Source organism: Octodon degus, unplaced genomic scaffold (assembly GCF_000260255.1).
Source record: "Octodon degus isolate 3935 unplaced genomic scaffold, OctDeg1.0 scaffold00147, whole genome shotgun sequence".
Taxonomy (NCBI): Eukaryota; Metazoa; Chordata; class Mammalia; order Rodentia; family Octodontidae; genus Octodon; species Octodon degus.
This window is the reverse complement of record NW_004524723.1, coordinates 2486250-2494272: the sequence shown is the minus strand read 5'-3', so window position 1 is coordinate 2494272 and position 8023 is coordinate 2486250. Positions and strand designations below refer to the sequence as shown.

The 8023-nt window shown below is 38.4% G+C and overlaps 1 protein-coding gene across 9 annotated transcripts in view; it reads right to left on the bottom strand.

Moving 5' to 3' along the window:
* The window catches only part of Znf148 (zinc finger protein 148), a 183162-nt gene that overhangs the window by 160314 nt on the left and 14825 nt on the right, over positions 1-8023 (bottom strand). For 2 of the 9 annotated variants that reach the window (XM_023702178.1, XM_023702183.1), the window contains exon 1: positions 3640-3663. The exons of the other annotated variants lie outside the window; for them this stretch is intronic. The gene's annotated coding sequence lies outside the window, so the exon portion shown is untranslated. Of the gene's footprint in view, positions 1-3639; positions 3664-8023 lie in introns of those variants that run through there. 9 annotated transcript variants of the gene reach the window in all.

Below are 8023 nucleotides of genomic sequence, written 5' to 3'. Positions count from 1 at the left end.
TGTCTGTCTCTTCCAAGTTGCAAAGTCACCTTGTCTTCCATATTGTCTCCTTGAGGGCCTGGCCCTGTCTGACTGCCTATAATATTTCTATTTAATTCAGCTGCCTACAACAATTACTCTTCAGGCAAAGTGTAGTTCTAGGGCAGGTGGGGGCACAAATATAAATTAAACAACACTGCCAATAACTGTTAACTATTGAAGCTAGCTCATGGGTATATGAGAATTTATATTATCCTTTCTTCTATTTAAATATTTCCTTAACAGCAAAATACTAAACATCATAAATGCCAGATTAACTCTTCATTTATTTTGCTTTTTTGTTAACTATATCAAGAATTTTAGTTTTAGGAAAATGTCTTCCTTCTTTTTAAAAAGGCAAGGGGCATGCTGGCCCCAAAACCAGGCATGGTAGTGTGTGCCTGTAACCCCAATGCTGGGGTGGCTGACACAGGAGGATCACTATGAGTCTGAGCTGTTTAGCAAGACCCTATTTCTAGCAAACAAACAAAACTTCTTAAAAATAATAAAAAGGCAAGGGGGTATGATGCCACAGAACTGTAACTCTTTAGCACTTGGGAGGCTGAAACAGGATCAAAAGTAGTCCTGGCAACTTAATACTTACAGAGACCCTGTCTCAAAATAACAACAAAGAAAAAAACCTGTGAACACAAGAACAATCTCATTGATAAACTCTATAATGGAATATATTTCATCTAAATATCAACTTTGTATTTCACTCAATTACAATTCACAAAATCTTTCTGGAAAATTAACCAAAAAGATTTTATTAAGAACAGATTTGGTACATGCCTGTAATCTCAGCACTGGGGAGGTTGAGACAGAGATCACTACCAGTTCAAACTGCCTAGCCAGACCCTATATCAAAAAAACAAAACAAAAATTTTAAAGAACACATTTATAGTCAATTCAACAAAGGTTACAGTATCTCTCACATAACAGTATAAGTCTATACATTCAAAGTACCATAGTCTTAATAAGCCACTTGAGTTTGATCAGATACTGTGCCTAACACCCTGCAGTCTCAGCTCCTTGGGAGGCTAAGGCTTGCCAAAGAAGGAGAAACAGCCTATGATTTTTATAATAAACTTTAAATTGTTTTGTTTAAAGCCATATGTGGTCTTTTTAAATTTTTCAAGATTTTCTTAAAAAGTAGATACTGAACAACCTACAATAATTCACATATCATTCTGAATATATACATATAAATCTAAAAAATTCACTAAAAATAATGCAAAAGTACTTAATGTAATTAAAAATTTTAATCTGATTTTTAAAAATTATGTATCATTAATGATACAATATCCTTCCTTCAGTAACATAGATATTAATTTTAAAAGGTAATATAAAACTAAACGAAAATATAAATAACAAGTCTTGAGCTCTGCTTTATCTGCAAGACCCTGAGTAACACACAATCTTTTTGAAATTCAGTTTCCTCATCTATAAACTGAAGGAGTTATACTTGTTACTCTTCCATTTGCAAAATCCTGTACTTTCATGCTCTATTGTACTTCATTTGACCTATATCATTCCAAGGGTAACTTGGGGAAACACAACACATGACACAGAAATACCAATCACATTATAATCATTTCTGTTAAGTTTAAAGCATTAGGAAAATTGTTATTTATAACACTAGAGATCAGGGTTTCTCAACATTAGCACTGCTAACATTTTGCAATGGACAAATTTTCTTCTTTTTTGTGGCACAATACTACGAATTGAGCTCAGGGCCTTCCTTCCATTGTGGCAATAGGAATTATTTTTTCCTCTTAGAGGTTATTATGTGTACTGCAGGATATTTAGCATGCGTCTATTAAAAGGCAGTAGAATCTTCCAGGAAGGCAATCAAAATTGTCCCTAGTTAGGTATAGTGGTTCAACACTTGTAATCCCAGCTACTCAGGAATCTGAGGAAGGAGGTTAGCTCAAAAGCAGCCTGGGCAGCTTAGGAAGATTTTGTCTCAAAACAGCATTTTTAAGAAGGACTTCAGATTAGTTTGGCATAGGGAAGTGTCTCCAGACAGTGCCAAAACTGCCTCTGGTTTAAGAACCACTACATTACACAAAATGTCCCAAGACTTTCAGAAGATCAGAAGGAGGAAGGAAGATTGCTTGTCTTCTGTAACACAGGAAGAAAGGTACAGGAAAGCTAGAATTTTCAACAAAGGAGAATAATTCACTTTCAACTCAGATACTATAAAAAGTTCATGCAGCTGGGACCCAGTGACAGAGATCTAAAATCCCAAGTACACAAAAGACTGAGGCTAGAGGATCACAAATCAGGACCACCCAAGGTAATTTAGCAAGATTTTGACTCAAAATTTTAAAAAGGTGGGGGTCAGGTGGGGATGTGATACAGCATAACTACCAGGCTCCTGGAGTCACAGTAGTTTCATATGAGGCAAACTAATATACCATCAATTACTGTCATGTGTGACCAATGTAATATCTATGAGAACAAAATATAAAAAAGCCTGAGCAGAAAATCCACAGGTATCTGTACTTTAAGCATTCTCAATAAACTGGCCCAAAGGTTTTAAACAGAGATTAATGAAGTTAACATAATTCCTCTCCTCCCTAGCTTTTTCCAAAAGGCCACACATTCTCAAATTATTTAGTATTCTCTAATTGCTATAGTATTCTATACCCACGTGAAAAATACATCCACCCAGTTAAATACTGTAAGCATATATCTTAATCAAATGTAAATGTGGTACAAATTCCATTAGAAGTAACACAGAAATACCCACAAGTCCTTGTATTTTTAAAGGAATTCAGTACAGATAAATTACATTTAAACTTAACATGTCAATAGAAATTTAAACACTCCCATGCTCACTTTTTAGCTCTTTAATACTGGAAACCCTACTCAGTTATCTATATTTTCCTCTAAACAGACAAATACCCAGTTTCATTAGTCTATTCTTGGATAGGTCACCAGACTGGGAACAGAGATCCAGCGTCTATTCCCAGCTGGGAGGCAGGCTAGGAATCTTAAGTAAATTGTTCCCTCAGGTTAAGGTTCCACACCCATACTATGCTGTCAATACAAAATATCTGCCCAGAAACCACACAGTAAACTCAGGAGGACAACTGCAAACATAATTTTACATTTATTAAATCTAAAACTCTGAATTGGATTTTATTTATAGCAACATTTAGCATACTTGTAATTTCAAAACTGTGTAATGCTTTTACTAATGTCCTCAATAATGACACATACCCTGTATTGTAAAATCCTCTATCAAACTAAATAAGTCATTAAATCATAACTGTTATGTAAAACAAAAAGTCTGACCTTAAATGCAAGCTACAGATACAGCTCTGGCTTTGCATTTTATCTACTACACAAGTAGTTGTTTCATGACACTACTTGAAAAGTCTTTACAAAGTATGAAGAGCAAAAGTTTGCCACTTAGCCTAATTCTAGGAAAGCCTTAGGACCGGTTTTTGTAACTTATGTAGGTAATACAAACAGGAAATACTAACATACAGGCATGTATTTTTTTGAGTGATACCAAGTAAAAGGCAAAGTACTTGTCTTGTAAACCAAGTCCCCTGCCCAACCTTTCTGCACACCGCTGGTCTCTGAGCACGATCCAATCCAACAACAGACCTGCTCGCAGACCCTGGGCGGCCGACCGGAAGGCACGCCGCCGGGCTCCAAGCGCCCTCCTGCACCGGAGAACGCCAGTCCGCCCCATGCAGCTTCTGCACGCCACAAAAGGGCGCTGTGAGAGCCCCCAGCGGGTCACAGGGGCAGTGCGGAAGCGCCTCCCTCCTGGCCCATGCTCTTCAGGCAGTGCCTGAAGCCTGCACCACCTCCTACATCACGGAGCATCCGGCTTGGCCTGCGGCCCTCCCAACCTCCCCCCCAAGTGCGCGCCCACAGCCTAGAACCGGAACAACAGGCAGGCTCCCTACTTCCCTGGTGACTTAAGAAATAACGCGCTGATGCCCGACCCTCCTGGGTAAAAAGCCCGAAGTTCTAAAAATCAACAACCGTTTAACCTCTGTTCTTTACTAAGCCTGTCATCACAAGTAGTACCCAACAGGATTCTTCAGAACACAGCCTTGTAACAACGCACAAGTTTACAGGGACAAATCCTTCAACAGCCTCTTCCCCCATCCTTCCTCCTTCTCCTCTACACCTTACTCGTTTTAGTTTTCCGTTGCCAGTTTTTAACCTAACAACTGTATTTTTCCCTAAAGCAAAAGACTTCTCTAAACCATCCATTTATCCTTTTAAAATTTACTATTCTATGACATCCCCCATTTAGCTATTCAAAATCTCTCCAAAACTTACATAATTTTTATCAGCTCCTACAAAATCAATCCATAAATAACTTTCTTAATACTGCATTGTTCTGAACTGTTTCTCATTCCCTCAAAGCTAACATTTTCCAGCTTAACACACAAGTTAGCCTCAAATTTGGTGTAACTACTCCAGAAAGGCCACTTGTCCCTGAAAAATCCATTTCCTAAATACCCCCATTGTATCTGTGTATTCAAAGTGGTTAGGATAGATATACATTCTCTTAATGAACAGAGGGATTTGTTCTAATGGTGTTTGTAAATAGGATATCATGTCCACATCTTGTACAGCAATTAACCACTAGGAAGAATGTATGCAATGTGTTAATTATTGAAACTGTCCTACCAATTTGTTTGAAACTGTCTCACTGCTATTTGTTTCTCAATAAAATTACGGGAAAAAAAATACACTCCCAAAACTTTGGCAGCAACTTGTCCAAATATTTCTTACTAATTCACTGGAATCATTTACATCTTTAGACTCCAAGCCATTTCCCTAAAGACTTAGTTATAAAACCTGATCAAATGGACACATTATCTTTACCATTTGTGTGTACCTACACATACAAACATACTGACAAACACAGAGATACAGGACCCTGCAGAACATCAAGTGTTTCATTATAATCTCTTGGGTTTGAGCTGTTCTCAAATTTAGAAGGAAAACTACTCTTGCCATGATTTTTAGGCATCTAACTCCTATCTATTAAATCAATTATCTGTGTAAATTATAAATGAACTGTTATCATTAAAAGCATACATCATCTATTTCTACAGTAATCCTTTTCAACACAAATACCTGATTTAAGAACCCATGCTTACTCTAACCCACAAACTCCACCAATATTTAACTCCACAGCCCCCTGAAAGAGGCCCTGACACATATGAGGAGGTAACAACTCTAGGGCACTTCAGGAAAGGTGCTACATATTATACCACACTCTTAGCTGAGCTCAGGATGCAGGCCAGTGGTGAAGACTTTCTTACTAAATTTGGTGAGTGATTAGATGAAGTTCGGGGGAAAGTGACAAATGCCCCAGGGCTGGATGCCAGCACTAACCCTGAAGCAAAGCTGCACCAGACACCCATACAGTGTATTTGTGCTTTTTCATATTTTTCTCAATGTTAGTTTACAATTCTGCCTTATGTATGTTCTCTCTGAAACATCAAAAACTCTGATCAGAATAGGAAAAGTATTCTTTGCTCAGAGATTGAAAGAGTAAAGCCTTGTGAATTAAGTCTTGTGAGTGAGGAATACATTAAATTTGAAGCATGGAGCACAGGTCCCTTAGTGGTCTAAAAACATCAACTGCTACAAATACTGCAAGGTACTAATGGACAATTTCAAAACCTCAGGTAAGCATTTGAAAGTCAAGTATTTAATAATATAAAAGGTGAGGAAAAACGAAGTTTGACAAAAATGAATATTATTGCTAGTTGTGATGATGCACACTTGTGACCCAAACACTTAGGAGGCTGAAGCGAAGGATTACAGATTTAAGGCCAGTCTGAACTATAATGTTAGAACCTGTCTCAAGAAAAACAAAAAAACTAGCCAAGCATGGGATGGTGGTGCATGCCTGTAATTCCAGCACTGAGGAGGCTAAGGCAGGAGGATTGCTGTAAATTGAAGGCCAGCCTGGGCTACATAGTGAGTTCAAGGTCAGCCTGAATTAACATAAGACACTGTCTCAAAAAAAAAAGAAAAAAAAATACGAAAGCTTATTTAGAATTGTACATCTGGGAGGCATCTACATAGAAGTAATAAATGAAAAGACACAACAAGCTTCTAAAGTCACTAACAAAGTATCTATGCAGTGATGCCTTCCTTAGTCCCAGCTACTTAAAAGGCTGAGGTAGGATAAAGAGAAGCTAAGGAAGGCATCTGCCAACCTAGCACAAAACAGGGGGAGTCTTTTTTTTTTTTTTTTTAAGAAAGTGAGATTTAAATCTAGACTATTCCCCAAAAGGCTCTTGTGTTCAGAGACTAGGCTTCTGGAAAGTGATTGGGTCTTGAAGACACAATCCTATCAGTTGTTAGTCCATTCATAAGTTCAGGGCTGCCAAGGCTGTTAGAAGTGGGTCTGTTGGTTGGGCATCAGCTGGAGGGTTTATCCTGCTCCTGATGTAGTTCCTTAGACCCTTCTACTGTGCTTTTCCTGCCTTAGTGACAGCTGACTGTGAACAGAATTCTCTAAACCCTGGGAGCCAACATAAACCTCTCCTCTAAATTGTGGGTGTCAGGAATTGTGTCTCAGTGACAGCAAAGTAACTAAAACAGAATATACCATGATAAAATGAGAGAAAATTGTCATACCTGACAAAAGAGAAAAGCAGGCAATGTTAGACCCTCCATCTCTTTCCTACCATCCCCCTCATTCTTTCCACTTTGGACCTGTGTCTCTTTCTTTGTAGTCATTTCCTAAGCAACATGGTATCTATACATTTTCTCTACTGCAAGCTACTCCTTCCCATTTTTGTATTACCTTAATTACATTTAGGTCCACTCAAGCGCATCTATTTACTAGCGTCTATCAACTTGGTCTGTGTTCTTTCGTCAACAAACTGTCCCACATCTTTTGCCTTTTCATACCCCCATCTCATGTTTTTCAGTGTTTCACCTCTGTACCAGTGATTAAATATGGTTTTCATTCTGTATTATTTATTTTGTAAGGAAATTAAAAGAACAGGTGAATGTACAAATCCATCTATTTCTTTTGGTTCCTATGTTACAATTTTTTTTTTTTTTTTTTTTTTTTGGCAGAACAAGGGATTGAACTCACGCCCTCGCGCTTGACAGGCAAGTGCTTATTCTACTGAGCCATCTCCCCCCCCCCCTTTTCTTTAAGACAAAGTCTCATTATGCAGTTCACGCTGGCTTTACACTGTATAGCCCAGGCTGGCCTTGAACTCATGCAATCCTCCTGCCTCATCTCAAGTCCCAGGATTAAGGCAATGTGCCACCACTCCAATATAGATTTTTATCGGCTCTTACTTGGATTGTTATAATCATCTCTCACCTAAAACTTGGCTTTTCCTGGGCAACCTGCTCTATCATTCTCCTACTCTTTCAGTTTGATCAACAGTCTTACTGCTTCTAGCTCTCCAAAGCCACTTCCACCATTTCTCTGTTACTAAAAATTCATTTTGTAATTCGATTAGTCACATAAACCATTCCTTCTTACCATCCACCAAAGTATCTTCTATCATTTTCCCTAGTTCCTTCAATTCTGCTTTATGCCAAAGTCAGCCATTCTTCTTAATGACTTCAATGATGAGACTGATGTGCTTTCTCCAATCTGACTCTCCACCCACTCCTGGAACCCGCACCTGTGTTGCAGCTGGCCACATATAATCACTGAAAAGCAGGCCATCACTAGGAAGTGCTGAACTTCAGAGGTGCTTCTTTCAAAAAACACACTGCCATACACATTCTAGTTACACACAAGCTCTTGGCCACTTTTTAGCACGGCATAGCTGAAACCTGTCAGCCACTTCATTATGCCCTCTACAGTACATTATGACCTTCACTACCTGAACTATATATGGAACTTTCCAAAGACAGCACTCAAAAAAAAAAAAAAAAAAAAAAAAGACAGCACTCATTGCCCCTTCTCCACACTCACACAGTGGGTGTTAATACCACACTAAGTCAGCAATCTTCCTCAAAAGATTATTCTAATCAT